This window comes from Phyllobates terribilis, unplaced genomic scaffold (genome assembly GCF_046119375.1).
Source record: "Phyllobates terribilis strain yellow unplaced genomic scaffold, ASM4611937v1 Scaffold_3__8_contigs__length_932513732, whole genome shotgun sequence".
NCBI classification, from domain to species: domain Eukaryota; kingdom Metazoa; phylum Chordata; class Amphibia; order Anura; family Dendrobatidae; genus Phyllobates; species Phyllobates terribilis.
In genome coordinates, this window is record NW_027362763.1 from 572,783,703 (window position 1) to 572,802,528 (window position 18,826).

The following is an 18,826-nucleotide window of genomic DNA, read 5'->3' on the forward strand; positions in this document are numbered from 1 at the left end:
CATATATACCAGGATTGAGGGAAGCAGGGTGCCGTACATACCAAAATAGGGATGAGGGGTGCCATGCATACCAGGATTGGGGATGAGGGGGGGCATGCATACCAGGATTGGGGAATGAGAAGGCCATATATACCAGGATTGGGGATGAGGGATGCCTTACATACCAGAATTGGGATGAGGGGTGCCATACATACCAGAATAGGGATGTGGGGTTGCATACATACCAGAAAAGGGATGCGTGGTGCCATGCATATAAGGACTGGGAATGAGGGGTGCCATGCATACCAGGATGAGGGGTACCAAACAAACCAGGATAGGGATGAGGGATGGGGTACCATGAACACCAGGATAGGCATAAGGAGTGCCATGCATATCAGGCTACGGCTGAGGGGGCCATGCATACCAGGATGAGGGATGAGGGGCGTTATGCATACCAGGATAGGGATGTGGGGGGGCCATGCATACCAGGATAGGAATGCGGGGTACCATGCATACCAGAATGAGGGATGGGGTGCCATGCATATCAGGATAGGGATGAGGGGTGCCATGCATACCAGGATGAGGGGTACCAAACATACCAGGATAGGGATGAGGGGTACCATACATAGCAGAATAGCGATGAGGGGTATCATGCATACCAGGGTAGGAATGCGGGGTACCATGCTACCAAGATGACGGATGTTGTGCCATGCATAGCAGGATTGGGGGATAAGTAGGCCATATATACCAGGATTGGGCAATGTGGGGTGTCATATATACCAGAATTTGGATGAGGGGTGCCATGTATACCAGGAAGAGGGGTACCATACATACCAGAATAGGGATGCGGGATGCCATGCATACCAGGATTGGGGATGAGGGGTGCCATGCATGCCAGGATTGATGATGAGGGGTTCCATGCATACCAGGATTGGGGGATGAGGGGGCCATTCATACCAGGATTGGGGGATGAGGGGTGCCATACATACCTGGATTGGGGGATGAGGGGGCCACACATACCAGGATTTGGGGATGAGGGGTGCCATGCATACCAGGATTGGGGGATGAGGGGTACCATACATACCAGGATTGGGGGGTGAGGGTTGCCATGCATACCAGGATTGGGGAATGAGGGGGGCATATATACCAGGATTGGGGGTTGAAGGGTGTCATGCATGCCAGGATTGGGGGGTGAGGGGTACCATACATACCAGGATTGGGGGCTGAGGGGGGGCATGAATACCAGGATTGGGGGGTGAACGGTGTCATGCATACCAGCATTGGGGATGAGGGGTAGCATGCATACCAGAATAGGGATGAGGGGTACCATACATACCAGGATAGGGATGAGGGGTACCATACATACCAGGATGAGTGATGGGGTGCCATGCATACCAGGATGAGGGATGGGGTGTCATGCATACCAGGATGAGGGATGGGGTGTCATGCATACCAGGATTGGGGGATGAGGAGGCCATATATACCAGGATTGAGGGAAGCAGGGTGCCGTACATACCAAAATAGGGATGAGGGGTGCCATGCATACCAGGATTGGGGATGAGGGGGGGCATGCATACCAGGATTGGGGAATGAGAAGGCCATATATACCAGGATTGGGGATGAGGGATGCCTTACATACCAGAATTGGGATGAGGGGTGCCATACATACCAGAATAGGGATGTGGGGTTGCATACATACCAGAAAAGGGATGCGTGGTGCCATGCATACAAGGACTGGGGATGAGGGGTGCCATGCATACCAGGATTGGGGATGAGGGGTGCCATGCATACCAGTATTGGGGATGAGGGGTGCCATGCATACCAGTATTGGGGATGAGGGTGCCATGCATACCAGGATAGGGATGAGCGGCCATGCATACCAAGATAGGGATGAGGGGTACCATGCATACCAGGATGAGGGATGGGGTGCCATGCATACCAGGGTAGGGATGAGGGGTACCATCCATACCAGGATAATGGGTACCATACATACCAGGATAGGGATGAGGGCCCATACATACCAGGATAAGGCTGATGGGACCATGCATGCCAGGATTGGGTATGAGGGAGCCATGCATATCAGGATGAGGGATGAGGGGAGTCATGCATGCCAGGATTGGGGGTGAGGGGTGCCATGCATACCAGGATTGGGAGTGAGGGGTACCATGCATATCAGGATTGGGGAGTGAGGGGTGCCATTCATACCAGGATTGGGGGTGAGGGGTGCCATGCATACCAGGATCAGGGGTGTAGGGTGCCATGCATGCCAGGATTGAGGGTGAGGGGTGCCATGCATACCATGATTGGGGGTGAGGGGTGCCATGCATAACAGGATTGGGGGTGAGGGGTGCCATGCATATGAGGATTGGGGGTGAAGGGTGCCATGCATACCAGGATTGGGGGTGAGGGGTGCCATGCATACCAGGATAGGATGGTGGGGACAAGATGAGGGCAGCACAAATACCAGGATGGAGGCAGCACAAATACCAGCATGGGGGGCAGCACAAATACCAGGAGTGGGGCAGCACATACCAGAATGGGAGACCATATAACAATAAAAATGCTCGCCACCCGGGCCTAGAACAGGTTCAATAGCTAGGATATATATACAGTACAGACCAAAAGTTTGGACACACCTTCTCATTTAAAGATTTTTCTGTATTTTCATGACTTTGAAAATTGTACATTCACACTGAAGGCATCAAAACTATGAATTAACACATGTGGAATTATATACTTAATAGTGTTGAGCGAGCATGCTCGACACTGCTCGGTACTCGCCCAAGCATCTTACTACTCGGGATGTTCGGCGAGCACCGAGCATTTCTGGGTTACTCGGACGGGAGCTCGGGACTCCGCCCTGCACGTTTGGCGCTCGTTACAGAGCCAATGAACATGCAGGGATTGCCAGCCAGTCACTCTAAATCCGTAGCTATGTTGTTTGTGGGCATTATAGTGATTGGCTGGCCGCACAGCGTCACCTCGAGTATTTAAAAACGGGCGCCGCCATCTTGGACACAGTCGCTCCGGATCAGCCAGTGTAGGGTCAGTGCTGCTGAGCTAGGGAAGGATTTATACTCCGAAATAGTTAGCGTACGGTCTCTAAAGCCTGCCAAATCAAACAAACAGTACTTCTCAGGACTAATATCCATCCCAGATATCAGGCAGGCAGGCTGTATAGGAGACGCAGTGGTTATACCAACAAACGCTGCATTACAATTCCGTGTGTTCCTGCTGGTCAAATAGCTGGACTTATTCCCCGGTCTCAGGAACTGTGGTTTTGCAGCTCCACAGTTCAAATCTCTGTATTATCCTGCTTTTGGCATTTTTTCTGTAAAAAAAAACAGTAATAGTGTCTCCCTGACTGTTCAGACACAAATATATCTGTTTAAAAGAGTCTGGTGTAGGCCAGAGAAATAGAACTGTGGTTTTGCAGTTCCACGGTTCAAATCTCTGTATTATCCTGCTTTTGGCATTTTTCCATAAAAAATAAACAGTAATAGTGTCTCCCTGACTGTTCAGACACAAATATATCTGTTTAAAAGAGTCTTGTGTAGGCCAGAGAAATAGAACTGTGGTTTTGCAGTTCCACGGTTCAAATCTCTGTATTATCCAGCTTTTGGCATTTTTTCCGTAAAAAAAAACAGTAATAGTGTCTCCCTGACTGTTCAGACACAAATATATCTGTTTAAAAGAGTCTGGTGTAGGCCAGAGAAATAGAACTGTATTTTTCCTCTTCCGCGGTTCTAATCTCCTTTTTATTACCCTTTTTCCATTGATAGTGCGAGTGTAAGCTATTTTACTTCATTTACAATGGGCAAGGCGCGTGGCAAGGGACATGGAACTGGACGTTCTGGTGATGGTGCGTGTAGAGGACGGGGCCGTGGCCAAGGTGAAAATGTGCCACAGCCAACAGCCACATCTTCTCGCTCCCACTTCTTGACTGAATTACTAGGGAACCACACTACAACATCAGTATTGCGAACTGATCAGTGTTAACAGGTTATTAATTGGATAGCAGATAATACTTCCAGTTACCTGGGCACCACCACCTCCGGTCTGTCTTCCACAAGGTCAAGTTTTAGTAGCCGTGAGTCTCGACCGCATACTCCTCCTCACCCTTATGCTCCTTCCTCCCACCATGCCGAGTGTCGTCAGACAGCAACTGATCCCACACTTTGACACTCTGAAGAGCTGTTCACTGGTCCATTTCCAGATTTGTGCCCCTCGCCTGCTCCGCTTGAAGTGGTGGAAGCGATGCCCAATTATTTGAACAGCCACGGCCAGAGGAAGTCGACGCTGGCAATTTGTCACAAGAGGTGGACGATGACGAGACACAATTGCCACGAAGTGAGGAGGAGGATCATGGTGCGCAAGTGGAAGAGGAGGAGGTGGTGGATGACCTAGTAACTGACCGAACGTGGCAGGAGGACACGAAGAGCGAAGCCAGCAGCACCCAGGGGGAGGGAGGCAGAGTACCCCAACAGGCAGGAAGAAGCAGTGTGGTGGCCACACACAGAAGGCGGGTAACAGTTCCCCGTAACACCAACACGAGGGATGTTGCCAGTACAACCGGTAGGTCTTCCAGAGTCTGGAATGTTTTTAAAGACTCTGCTGATGACCCCAAAAAGGCCATTTGTGCCACCTGCCATGCCAGCATCAGCAGGGGTGACAAAACTACCAGCCTGACCACCACCAGCATGATCAGGCACATGTCAGCAAGGCATCCGACTTTGTGGGGCGGACCTCTGGGTCCACGACCAGGGTAAGCGGGTGTCACCACTGCTTCTTCCACTGTTGTGCGTGTAAGAGAACCCCCTGTTGTGAGTGCAGGGCAATCCCCTGTCCATACTGCATGAAAAGATGCCCCCTCCTCTCAGTCTTCACTTGTTATGGCAGTTTCTCAAGAAACAGCATCAACGTCCACGTCCCACCGCAGCGTTCAATTGTCCATATCCCAGACCTTTGAATGAAAGCGCAAATTCGCAGCCAACGCCCCACAGGCCACAGTCCTAAATTCGCACATTTCACGACTGCTTGCATTGGAAATACTGCCTTTTAGGCTGGTGGAGATGGAATCCTTCCACAACCTTATGGCGGTGGCCGTCCCTCGGTACTCGGTCCCCAGCCGACACTATTTTGCCCGGTGTGCCATCCCCGCACTACACAAGCACGTGTCCCAAAACATCTGCCGTGCCCTCAACAACACAGTTACTGGGAGAGTCCACCTGACAACGGACACGTGGACAAGTCCTTGTGGCCAGGGACGTTACATCTCCCTGACGGCACACTGGGTAAACATAGTGGAAGCCGGGACCCAGTCGGAACACATCCTCCCCACACCGAGGATTGCGGGCCCTATGTCATTCAGAGTTGCCCCCACAGTGTACAGCTCCTGCGCTTCATCCTCCTCCTCCTCCTCATTTTCAGCCTCCATCTCAGATATCACCACATCAGTTACAAGCTGGAGGCACTGCAGTACCTGCATCCAGGCATGGTCGTGTGTGACAATGGCCGTAACCTGGTGGCGGCTCTGAGGCGAGGCGAGATCACACACGTACCATGCCTGGCTCATGTGCTTAACCTCATGGTTCAGCGGTTTCTTAAATCGTACCCGGAGTTGCCAGATCTGCTCGTCAAAGTACTCCGCCTGTCAGCTCATTTTTGGAAGTCGGCTACAGCTTCCGCCGTCCCTGCTGTGTTGCAGCGTTTGCAGCTTCTGGCACACCGACTGGTGTGTGATGTCCCCACACGTTGGAACTCTACCCTCCACATGTTGCAAAAGACTTGTGAGCAGAAGAGAGCAGTTGTGGAGTACCAGCTGCTACAAGGCTGTGGATATTCAGGTCAGAATCCACACATAAGACCTCAGGAGTGGACCTGGATGTCTGACATATGTACCATCCTGACAAACTTTGAGGAGTCCACCAAGATGGTGAGTGGCGATGACGCCATCATTAGCGTCAGCATCCCACTTGTCTGTCTTTTGCAACGCTCTCTGCAGAGAATTAAAGAGGAGGCATTGCAGCCAGAGTATAATGAGATGGATCAAGAAGCCGTAACGGGCAATTATACACAGCCCAGTCTCATCTCATCCCAACGTGCATTGGGGGACAATGAGGGAGAGGAGGAGGAGGAGAGGAGGAAGAACAGGAGCTGGTATCATACGCTGTAGACGGTAGTACCTGTACAACTGTCATACTGTCGGTTCAGCGTGGGTGGCCTGAGGACAGGAGGAAGGAGGAGGAGGAGAGCATGGTCAGTCGTCATCTTGGTGAGGACACGGAAGTCTTGCCCGTTACCAGTCTGGCACGCATGGCTGACTTTATGTTACGCTGCCTTAACCGTGACCCTCGCGTTGTCAAAATGTTGGGTGACAGTCATTACTGGTTGGTGACACTTTTAGACCCCCGCTACAAGGAGAACTTTCACTCTCTTATTCCTGAGGTGGAGAGGTCTACAAAAATGTGGCAGTACCAGAAGGCCCTTGCTGCAGAACTGTTAAAAATTTTTCCATCTGAACAAGCTAGCATCAGAGGTCACAGTTCGTTGACCAACCAAGGCGTACAGGCGAGAGAGACGCAACTCCAATCCAACAGAGGCAGGGGAACACTGTCAACATTCTGGGACAGTTTTCTGAGACCCGACCAACTTACAGGCCCTGAGGAGTGGAAAGTTTCAAAAGATGGTGAGGGAGTACCTTGCCGACCGTACCAGCGTCCTCCGTGATTACTCTGTGCCTTTTAATTATTGGGTATCCAAGCTGGACACTTGGAATGAACTTGCTCTGTACGCCTTGGAGGTCCTGGCCTGCCCTGCCGCTAGCGTGTTATCGGAGCGTGTTTTTAGTGCTGCTGGGGGAATTATAACTGATGAGCGCACTCGCCTGTCAACTGACAATGCTGACAAGCTGACCCTTATCAAAATGAACAAGGGTTGGATTGGGCCAGACTTCTCATCACCACCAAATGACAGCAGAGTAACATAAAGTCAATTTCACTGTGTTATTTCGGCAGGTGTATTCCCATGCACCGCTTCACACCCACACATGGGTATACGCTTCCTCATTTCGGCAGTATTTTGCTCTTCTCCTTGTCCTCAGCCTCCACCACCACTATACCACCAGAGTGACCGTGGTCCGTGTTGCCAGCATTGCAAGTTCCTCCATCCTAATATTTGGCAGCTTTTGCTTGGAAAGCATAGGCAAAGACTATGGGAGACCCACTCCCCAATAATGGGAATAATGTTTTGAATATGCTGTACTGCATGGCTCTTGTTTGCCAGGATTGCAAGTTCTTCTGTCCTAATTTTTGGCAGCTTTTGCTTGAAAGGCATAGGCAAAAACTATGGGACACCCACTCCCCAATAATGGGAAAAATGTTTTGAATATGCTGTACTGCATTGCTCTTGTAAGGGGCATTAAAACCATCTTGTTAAGCTACTGTGACCTCCACCACTCTTCCAAGGGGCATTGATATAGTCCTTTTATTCCACTGTGACCTCCACGTCTCTTCCAAGGGGCATTAAAACCATCTTGCTAAGCTACTGTGACCTCCACGTCTCTTCCAGGGGGCACTAAAACAGTCTTGTTAAACCACTCTGACCTCCACGTCTCAATCAAGGGGCATTAAAAACCATCTTGTTATGCTACTGTGACCTCCACGTCTCTTCCAAGGGGCATTAAAACCATCTTGTTAAACCACTCTGAACTCCACGTCTCGTCCAAGGGGCATTAAAACCGTCTTGTTAAACCACTCTGAACTCCAAGTCTCTTCCAAGGGACATTGAAACAGTCTTGTTAAGCTACTGTGACCTCCACGTCTCTTCCAAGGGGCATTAAAACCGTCTTGTTAAACCACTCTGACCTCCACGTCTCTTCCAAGGGGAATTAAAACCGTCTTGTTAAACCACTTTGAACTCCACATCTCTTCCAAGGGGCATTAAAACTGTCTTGTTAAACCACTCTGTCCTCCACGTCTCTTCCAAGGGGAATTAAAACCGTCTTGTTAAGCTACTGTGACCTCCACCACTCTTCCAAGGGGCATTAAAACCGTCTTGTTAAGCTACTGCGACCTCCACCACTCTTCCAAGGGGCATTGATATTGTCTTTTTATTCCACTGTGAGCTCCACGTCTCTTCCAAGGGGCTTTAAAACCGTCTTGTTAAGCTACTGTGACCTCCACCACTCTTCCAAGGGGCATTGGTATTGTCTTTTTATTCCACTGTGACCTCCACGTCTCTTCCAAAGGGCATTAAAACCGTCTTTTTAAACCACTCTGACCTCCACGTCTCTTTCCAAGGGGCATTAAAACTGTCTTGTTAAGCTACTGTGACCACCACCACTCTTCCAAAGGGCATTGATATTGTCTTTTTATTCCACTGTGACCTCCATGTCTCTTCCAAGGGGTATTGATATTGTCTTTTTATTCCACTGTGACCTCCACGTGTCTTCCAAGGGGCTTTAAAACCATCTTGTTAAGCTACTGTGACCTCCACCACTCTTCCAAGGGGCATTAAAAGCGTCTGTTTAACCACTCTGAACTCCACGTCTCTTCCAAGGGGCATTAAAACCGTTTTGTTAAACCACTCTGACCTCCACGTCTCTTCCAAGGGGCATTAAAAACGTCTTGTTAGACCACTCTGAACTCCACATCTCTTCCAAGGGGCATTATAACCGTCTTGTTAAACTACTCTAAACTCCAAGTCTCTTCCAAGGGGCATTAAAACCGTCTTGTTAAGCTACTGTGACCTCCACGTCTCTTCCAAGGGGCATTAAAACCATCTTGTTAAACCACTCTGAACTCCACGTCTATTCCAAGGGGCATTAAAACCGTCTTGTTAAACCACTCTGAACTCCATGTCTCTTCCAAGGGGCATTAAATCAATCTTGTTAAACCACTCTGACCTCCACGTCTCTTCCAAGGGGCATTAAAACCGTTTTGTTAAGCTACTGTGACCTCCACGTCTATTCCAAGGGGCATTAAAACCGTCTTGTTAAGCTACTGTGACCTCCACGTCTATTCTAAGGGGCATTAAAACCGTCTTGTTAAACCACTCTGAACTCCATGTCTCTTCCAAGGGGCATTAAATCCGTCTTGTTAAACCACTCTGAACTCCATTTCTCTTCCAAGGGGCATTAAAACCGTCTTGTTAAACCACTCTGAACTCCACGTCTCTTCCAAGGGGCATTAAAACCGTCTTGTTAAACCACTCTGAACTCCAAGTCTCTTCCAAGGGGCATTAAACTGTCTTGTTAAGCTACTGTGACCGCCACGTCCCCTCCAAGGGGCATTAAAACCATCTTGTTAAACCACTCTGACCTCCATGTCTCTTCCACTCTTCCAAGGGGCATAAAAACCGTCTTGTTAAACCACTCTGAGCTCCACGTCTCTTCCAAGGGGCATTAAAACCATCTTGTTAAACCACTCTGACCTCCACGTCTCTACCAAGGGGCATTAAAACCGTCTTGTTAAGCTACTGTGACCTCCACCACTCTTCCAAGGGGCATTAAAACCGTCTTGCTAAGCTACTGCGACCTCCACCACTCTTCCAAGGGGCATTAAAACAGTCTTGCTAAGCTACTGCGACCTCCACCACTCTTCCAAGGGGCATTAAAAGTGTCTTGTTAAACCACTCTGAACTCCACAGCTCTTCCAAGGGGCATTAAAATGTTGTTTTTAATTAACTCTAACCTCCACGACTCTTCCAACGGGCATTGCATTTCCTCCTAATTTTAGTCAGCTTTTGCTTTTCAATGCATAGGCGAACACTAAGGGAGACCCACTCCCCAATAATGGGTAGAAGGTTTTTAGTACGCTGTAATCCACGTCTGTTTCAAGAGGCATAGCAGTTCCTCATAATTTTTGGAAAGCCTTCCATTCACTGCTTAGGCCAACAGTGTACAGGAGACCCAGTTGCTATAAATGGAAAAAACGGTTTAGTTAAGGCCCTCTGACCTCCATGTCACTTCCAAGGGGCATTGGAGTGCCTCAAAATTTTTGGTAGGCATTGCACTCACTGTATTCCCTATAACTGTGTAGCCGAACCGCTCCTTTTGGTACAGAAACATATCCTACAAGACATGTGTGGTTGACTGGCCTTATATTGATGTGAATGGTCCTGTTCCTCCTGCTCTTTCTCCTTTGCCACCACCTCATCCACCATTCATCACCTGAAGCTTTGTTTTAACGGGAGTCATAGAACTGGGATAGTAGCAGGAAAACATCCAGCATTCCTCGGAGGAGGTAGGATATGCGCCAAAACGCTGACCACCTCAGGCCTAGCCGCTACTACATACATGCGCTTGCATTCCAAGGAACAGAAAGCTAAGGAGATGGATGGCCTCATGATCATGAATAATTTACTCGTTGTGTAGGAGGCTGACCACTGCTGCTGTCTACCTTCTGAACTTTGTGTTGAAGCCTGATTGACCCAGGACCCGCAATCCTCTATGTCTGGAGGACGTGTTGCATCCCAGTGTCCAACTGTGTCCTGGCTTCCACAATATTAACCCAGTGTGACGGCTTCAGTCAGATGGACCATCCCTGGCCACATTCACTTGTCCACATGTTTGTGGTTAGGCTGTCCTTCAAATGGGGGCGGCTGGGGACCGTTTATGGACACCTGGCAAAACCCTGGCGGCTGGGGATCAAGCGTGGACACTCGGCCGCCGGGCGCCTGGGGACTGAGTATGGATACCAGGCCACCGACGCAGCCATGACTGTGGTGACCAGATTGCCGCTGACGCAGCCATGACGCAACCATGACGTGTGTAACGGGTCTGGGAGGCGGAACCTCTGAGCTACTATACAAGGGGGCGGTCCTTGTAAGGGAGCAGGTGGCGACCAGGCAGGCAGTCACAGCAGGTGACCGGGACAGTCTCTGGAAGAACGGTCAGGAGATCACGGCAAGTGACTGGGGCAGTCTCTGGATGAACGGGCAGATGGTCACGGCAAGTGACCGGGGCAGTCTCTGGATGAACGGGCAGATGGTCACGGCAAGTGACCGGGGCAGTCTCTGGGTAAAGGGTTGGTACGACCTGTGGCGGCTGATGGTAGACGTGAGCTCCCAGGTGAGCAGGCGAGAGTCTCTGGATAAACGGGTGGTCACAGCATGCGACATCGGAGCCTCCAGGAAGACCAACAGACAGGCGGCAGATGAGCGCTCCCAGGTGAGCGGGCAGAAGTCTCTGGACAGGCGGGTGGTCACAGCACGTGACGGCAGAGCCTCCAGGTAGGCTAGCAGACAGGCAGCAGATGAGCGCTCCCAGGTGAGCGGGCAGGAGTCACTGGACAGGCAGGTGGTCACAGCACGTGACGGTGGAGCCTCCAGGTAGGCTAGCAGGCAGGTAGCAGATGTGCGCTCCCAGGTGAGCGGGCAAGCTGGTCCATAGACAGACTGACAGGAGTTGGAAGGCAGACCGTCGGACCTCAGGCAAGCAGGCAGGTAGCTGATGTGCGCTCCCAGGTGAGCGGGCAAGCTGGTCCTTAGACAGACTGACAGGAGTTGTAAGACAGACCGTCGGACCTCAGGCTAGCAGGCAGGTAGCAGAATATCAGGCAGGAATAAGACAGCAAGCTGGCAGGAATCTGGCAGGTATCTGGCAGGTAACTGGCAACGGGACCTGAGGGCTGAAGCAGAGTAGTGAACAGTGCAACAACATTGCTCGGGCACCTCCATTTTGGAGGAGGTGCCTTATATATGGTGAAGTCCTCCGGCCATTGGCCGGGGATTCCTTAGGACGGTGCGCGCGGCCCCTTTAAGAGGGAGGGAGAGCGCGCGCGCACGCCCTAAGCACAGTGGCCGGGAAGGAGCGCGCGCTGCCAGCAGAGCGGGAGGAGGACGCCGGGCACGGAGCAGAGAGGTGAGGGGAACAGCGTCCCTGCCTAGCAGAGGGCAGGGACGCCGGCGCTACAGTACCCCCCCTTTAGGCCCCCCCTTTTTTAGGCCAGACAGAAATTTAGCAAGGATGAGAGGGGCATGGATGTTCTCCCGGGGCTCCCACGTTCTCTCCTCAGGACCAAACCCCTTCCAATCTACTAGAAAAAAGGTCTTTCCTCTTACCCTTTTGGTGGCAAGAATGTTCTCTACCTCAAACTCGTCCTCAGCAGAAACCGGAGCAGGAGGCGTACCTGTAGACTTGGAAAAAGAGTTAAGTACCACAGGTTTGAGGAGAGATACATGGAAGGAGTTAGTGATCCGTAAGTTGGCCGGGAGTTTCAATTTATAGGCCACCGGGTTGATCTGACTGATTACCTCCAGAGGACCGATGAACCGAGGCCCTAACTTGTAAGAAGGTATCTTGAGTCGGACATATTTAGATGAGAGCCAGACTTTATCTCCAGGACGAAATTGTGGAGGATCCAGGCGTTTTTTGTCAGCGTGTCTTTTCATCCGTTCGGACGACTGAAAGAGTGCGGATCGGGTACTCTCCCAAATGGAGGAAAATTTGCTAACGAGAGATTCCGCAGCCGGGTTGTCCACAGAGGTGGAGACAGGAAAAGGAATCCGAGGATGCTGACCGAAGACTACAAAAAACGGGGATTTGGAGGAGGATTCGCTCTCGTGATTGTTATAAGAGAACTCGGCCCATGGTAGGAGATCCACCCAGTCTGAATGATGGGCATTAACCAAGTGCCGGAGGTAACTGGTCAGGTTCTGATTGATCCGCTCCACTTGACCATTGGACTGTGGGTGGTAAGCGGAAGAGAAGTCCAGGGTGACGTCTAGCAGTTTACAAGTGGCTCTCCAGAAGCGTGAGGTGAAGTGTACCCCACGATCCGACACGATGTGGAGGGGCAGGCCATGAAGACGAAAGATGTGACGAATAAAGTCTTTAGCTAGCTCGGGTGCAGACGGGAGGCCTGGCAGGGGAACGAAATGAGCCATCTTGGAGAAGCGGTCAGCGACCACCCAAATGACCGTACAACCTGGCTGAGACTGGCAGGTCAGTTATAAAGTCCATTGCTATATGCTGCCAGGGGGCAGCAGGTACAGAAAGCGGAAGGAGGCGACCGGCTGTCAGATGTCTCGGAACCTTGTTGCGGGCGCAGGACACACAGGCAGAAACAAAGTCTATTACGTCCTTGTGCAGGGTAGGCCACCAGTAGTGCCGGGTAATAAGCTGGAGGGTCTTTTTCTGACCGGCATGGCCAGCCAGTTTAGATGAGTGACCCCAGTGAAGGATCTTCTCCCGATCAGGTACTGATACGAACGTCTTTCCGGGAGGGAGACGATTTAGACTCACGGGAGCCACCTGCATTACTCTGGCGGGATCGATGATGTGTTTCGGATCTTCCTCGAGATCAGACACCAGAAAGGATCGAGACAAGGCGTCCGCCTTGACGTTTTTGTCAGCCGGGCGAAAATGAAGAACAAAATCAAAGCGAGCAAAAAACAAGGACCACCGGGCTTGGCGCGGGTTAAGTCTCTGGGCATGCTGGAGGTAAGCCAAGTTCTTGTGGTCAGTGAAAATTATTACCGGGTGAAGAGCCCCCTCGAGCAGGTAACGCCACTCCTCCAATGCCAGTTTGATGGCCAATAACTCTCGGTCTCCTATGGAATAATTGCGCTCTGAGGAGGAGAAGAGTTTAGAGAAGAAGCCGCAAGTTACCATCCTCCCGGAAGATGATTTTTGAGTAAGTACCGCTCCAGCTCCAGAGGAGGAGGCGTCAACTTCCAGGAAGAACTGCTTGTTGCCGTCCGGGCGATGCAGCACCGGGGCGGAAGAGAAGGCCTGTTTTAAGGAAAGAAAGGCCTCCTCTGCTTCGGGCGGCCACTCTTTGGGATTAGTACCCTTACGGGTGAGCGCGGAAATTGGGGCAGTCCGGGAAGAGAAGTGTGGTATGAAGAGGCGGTAGTAGTTGGCGAAGCCCAGGAACCGCTGAATGGCCTTCAACCCCTCCGGTCGAGGCCATTTCTCGATGGCAGACAGTTTCTCTGGATCCATGCGTAGGCCGGTCTGAGAAATAATGTAGCCCAAAAACGGAAGCGAGGTCTGCTCAAAGAGGCACTTCTCGTATTTAGCGAAGAGGTGCTTCTGCCTGAGCCTGAGCAGGACCTGACGAACGTCCCTCCGGTGAGTCTGGAGATCCGGAGAGAAGACCAAGATGTCGTCCAGGTACACCACTACGCAGGAGTAGAGAAGGTCCCGGAAGATGTCATTGACCAACTCTTGAAAGACGGCAGGAGCGTTACAGAGACCAAAGGGCATTACCAGATATTCATAGTGGCCGTCCCGGGTGTTGAATGCCGTCTTCCATTCATCCCCCTGACGGATACGAACCAGGTTGTACGCCCCACGGAGGTCCAGTTTGGTGAAGATTCTAGCCCCCTCAGACGATCAAATAACTCCGGAATGAGCGGAAGGGGGTACTTATTCTTCACCGTGATCTGGTTAAGGCCTCTATAGTCTATACAGGGACGGAGAGAGCCGTCCTTCTTTTTGACGAAAAAGAAGCCTGCTCCCGCCGGGGAGGTAGATTTCCGGATGAATCCCCTGGCCAGATTCTCCTCAATATATTCGGACATCGACCGGGTCTCAGCAGCGGATAATGGATAAATACGCCCACGGGGAGGAGTAGTACCGGTTAACAGGTCGATAGGGCAGTCGTATGGTCTATGAGGGGGTAGTGTCTCTGCCTCCTTTTTATTAAAGACATCAGCATAAGACCAATAAGGAATCGGAAGTCCAGGTAGATTAGCTGGGGTAGGAGAAGGACGGACGGGATGGACGGGAACCAGACAGGTCTTATGGTAGTCCTGTCCCCAGCGAAGGACCTCTCCGATCTGCCAGTCAAGCACGGGTGCATGTCTCTGGAGCCAAGGTAGACCTAGCAAGAGGGCGTGAGAGAGTCCAGGCAGAACATGAAAGGAGATACTCTCAGAATGCAGCATTCCCACCTGCAGAGTAATGGATTCGGTGATGAGTTGGATGGGGCGTGGTAAGAGACCCCCATCCACGGCAGCAACAGACAAGGGTACAGCCAGAGGTTTGGTGGGGATGCAGTATTTCTCTACCAGGGACTGTGAAATAAGATTCCCGGCTGCTCCAGAGTCAAGTTGGGCTAGTTCGAAATAACGGTTCTCCCCACAGACGATTGAGACTGACAGCAGCAGAGATGGAGAGGATTTATTCTTGTCTAGGTCGACCTCTCTGAGCGAACCTAGACACAGGCGTTTCCCGACCTCTCCGGGCAGGCACGGATCCGGTGCTCCTTACTGCCACAGTAGAAGCAGCTCCCTTCGGCACGGCGTAAGTCCTGACGGGTTTTGACCATCTTGGTCTGGTCGACCTGCATAGGCACAGGAGAGTGTACCTGGGGAGAGACGGAGGGAGTGACGGGTTTCTGAAAAGTAGGAGCTAGACGTGGAAACCTCCTCTCACGGGTGACCTCTTTGGCACGCTCCTGGAACCGTAGGTCAATCCGGGTGGCAAGAGTTATTAGGTCATCGAGAGTGGTAGGAATGTCCCGACCGGCAAGTTCATCTTTAATACGGCCGGACAGACCCTCCCTGAAGACGGATACCAGAGCGTCGTTATCCCAGGCCAGCTCCGAGGCAAGGGTACGGAACCGTATGGCATATTGGCCCACGGTGAGACTTCCCTGACGGAGGCGTAGCAGAGATGATGCGGATGAGGTCTTCCGTCCGGGTTCGTCGAAGACTTTCCGGAAAGCCGTGAGAAAGGCAGGCAAGTCGGACACCAGGGGGTCTCCTCTCTCCCATAGAGGATTTAGCCAGGCCAGGGCCTCCCCGGTGAGATGGGACATGATGAAGGCAATTTTGGCCCGGTCGGAGTTAAACTGGTGGGACAATAGTTCAAAGTGCAGGGTGCACTGATTTATGAAGCCCCGAGCCTGGGCGGAGTCGCCTCCGAAGCGAGGAGGTGCAGAAAGCCGGGGTCCGGGGTAGGATACCATGGTATTAGTGGGCAGCGGAGCTGCCGGATTGCGAGTCATGGCACTGGCGGAGGTTGCTGGCGGAGCAGTCAGAGTGTCCAGGCGAGAATTGACATTCCGCAGGTGACCCAGGATGGACTCCTGTTGGGACCTCTGACGGGACAGTTCATGACACAGGTCCGAGAGCGAGGGAGCTTAGGTGCCACCGGGTTCCATGGCCCGAGCAAACTGTAACGGGTCTGGGAGGCGGAACCTCTGAGCTACTATACAAGGGGGCGGTCCTTGTAAGGGAGCGGGTGGCGACCAGGCAGGCAGTCACAGCAGGTGACCGGGACAGTCTCTGGAAGAACGGGCAGGAGATCACGGCAAGTGACTGGGGCAGTCTCTGGATGAACGGGCAGATGGTCACGGCAAGTGACCGGGGCAGTCTCTGGATGAACGGGCAGATGGTCACGGCAAGTGACTGGGGCAGTCTCTGGGTAAAGGGTTGGTACGACCTGTGGCGGCTGATGGTAGACGTGAGCTCCCAGGTGAGCAGGCGAGTCTCTGGATAAACGGGTGGTCACAGCATGTGACGGCGGAGCCTCCAGGAAGACCAACAGACAGGCGGCAGATGAGCGCTCCCAGGTGAGCGGGCAGAAGTCTCTGGACAGGCGGGTGGTCACAGCATGTGACGGCAGAGCCTCCAGGTAGGCTAGCAGACAGGCAGCAGATGAGCGCTCCCAGGTGAGCGGGCAGGAGTCACTGGACAGGCAGGTGGTCACAGCACGTGACGGCGGAGCCTCCAGGTAGGCTAGCAGGCAGGTAGCAGATGTGCGCTCCCAGGTGAGCGGGCAAGCTGGTCCATAGACAGACTGACAGGAGTTGGAAGGCAGACCGTCGGACCTCAGGCAAGCAGGCAGGTAGCTGATGTGCGCTCCCAGGTGAGTGGGCAAGCTGGTCCTTAGACAGACTGACAGGAGTTGTAAGACAGACCGTCGGACCTCAGGCTAGCAGGCAGGTAGCAGAATATCAGGCAGGAATAAGACAGCAAGCTGGCAGGAATCTGGCAGGTATCTGGCAGGTAACTGGCAACGGGACCTGAGGGCTGAAGCAGAGTAGTGAACAGTGCAACAACATTGCTCGGGCACCTCCATTTTGGAGGAGGTGCCTTATATATGGTGAAGTCCTCCGGCCATTGGCCGGGGACTCCTTAGGACGGCGCGCGCGGCCCCTTTAAGAGGGAGGGAGAGCGCGCGCGCCCTAAGCACAGTGGCCGGGAAGGAGCGCGCGCTGCCAGCAGAGCGGGAGGAGGATGCCAGGCACGGAGCAGAGAGGTGAGGGGAACAGCGTCCCTGCCTAGCAGAGGGCAGGGACGCCGGCGCTACAACGTGGTGGCCAGATTCCGCCTCCACATGCCTAAAAGGCCCAATTTCAAGTGCAAGCAGTATGGTATTGCAGCCTGGGGGTGGATGGTTGGCAGGCTGCATACTTGCGCTTGCATTGCAAGGAACGGGGGAGGTACAATTGAACACTGCCCTGGGACAAGGACTTGCAAGGGGATAGTTGCAAGTCTGCATCTTCTGATGCGGCAAGGATCACTTCTGATGGGCACATTTTTAGGCAGTGACCTGGGTGTCAGAGATGCTTCCAGGGGTCTTCCCCATGCTGTTCCCATGTCTTTTCAGCGCTGTATGCTTGTGTCACACAGCACATGGCCAGGTAAGGTTGTAAAATGTTAAAATGACATTTCCCGGTGAATGCATTTGTCATGGTTAAAAGCAATACAAAAGTGCAAAAACGCAAAAAAAATGCTACTTGTGAACATAGCCCAAGGTGTGGAGGAGTATTTTTGTTTTTGGTTATTTATTTTACCTTATACACAAGTCTTTACCCTGGAAAGTAAGTTCCTTAACAAATTTCACAGGAAAACTGTTTCAGTTTTGTTTTTGAACGTTTTATTGTGAGCCCGTAAGAGTGGCTAAATAATTCTGACCACGTTGTTGACAGCAGTGACCTGGGGGTCAGAAATGCTTCTTGGGGCGATCCCCATGTTGTCCCCATGTCATTTGAGCACTGTCACTATCGTTTTGGGCACTTTTTAGGCTTTCTACAGACTGCCGGGGGTGCCTCCGCAAAAATGCTCTGGTCTCCCATAGACTAACATTGGGCTCGTTGCTCGGGTCGAGCAACCGAGTATCACGGTGAGCTCGGCCTGAGCTTCAAGCACCCGAGCATTTTAGTGCTCGCTCAACGCTAATACTTAACAAAAAAGTGTGAAACAACTGAAAATATGTCTTATATTCTAGGTTCTTCAAAGTAGCTACCTTTTGCTTTGATGACTGCTTTGCACACTCTTGGCATTCTCTTAATGAGCTTCAAGAGGTAGTCACCGGAAATGGTCTTCCAACAATCTTGAAGGAGTTCCCAGAGATGCTTTGCACTTGTTGGCCCTTTTGCCTTCGCTCTGCGGTCCAGCTCACCCCAAACCATCTCGATTGGGTTCAGGTCTGGTGACTGTGGAGGCCAGGTCATCTGGCGTAGCACCCCATCACTCTCCATCTTGGTCAAATAGCCCTTACACAGCCTGGTGGTGTGTTTGGGGTCATTATCCTGTTGAAAAATAAATGATGGTCCAACTAAACGCAAACCGGATGGAATAGCATGCCCCTGCAAGATGCTGTGGCGGCAATGCTGGTTCAGTATGCCTTCAATTTTGAATAAATCCCCAACAGTGTCACCAGCAAAGCACCGCCACACCATCACACCTCCTCCTCCATCCTTCACGGTGGGAACCAGGCATGTAGAGTCCATCCGTTCACCTTTTCTGCGTCGCACAAAGACACGGTGGTTGGAACCAAAGATCTCAAATTTGGACTCATCAGACCAAAGCACAGATTACCACTGGTCTAATGTCCATTCCTTGTGTTCTTTAACCCAAACAAGTCTCTTCTGCTTGTTGCCTGTCC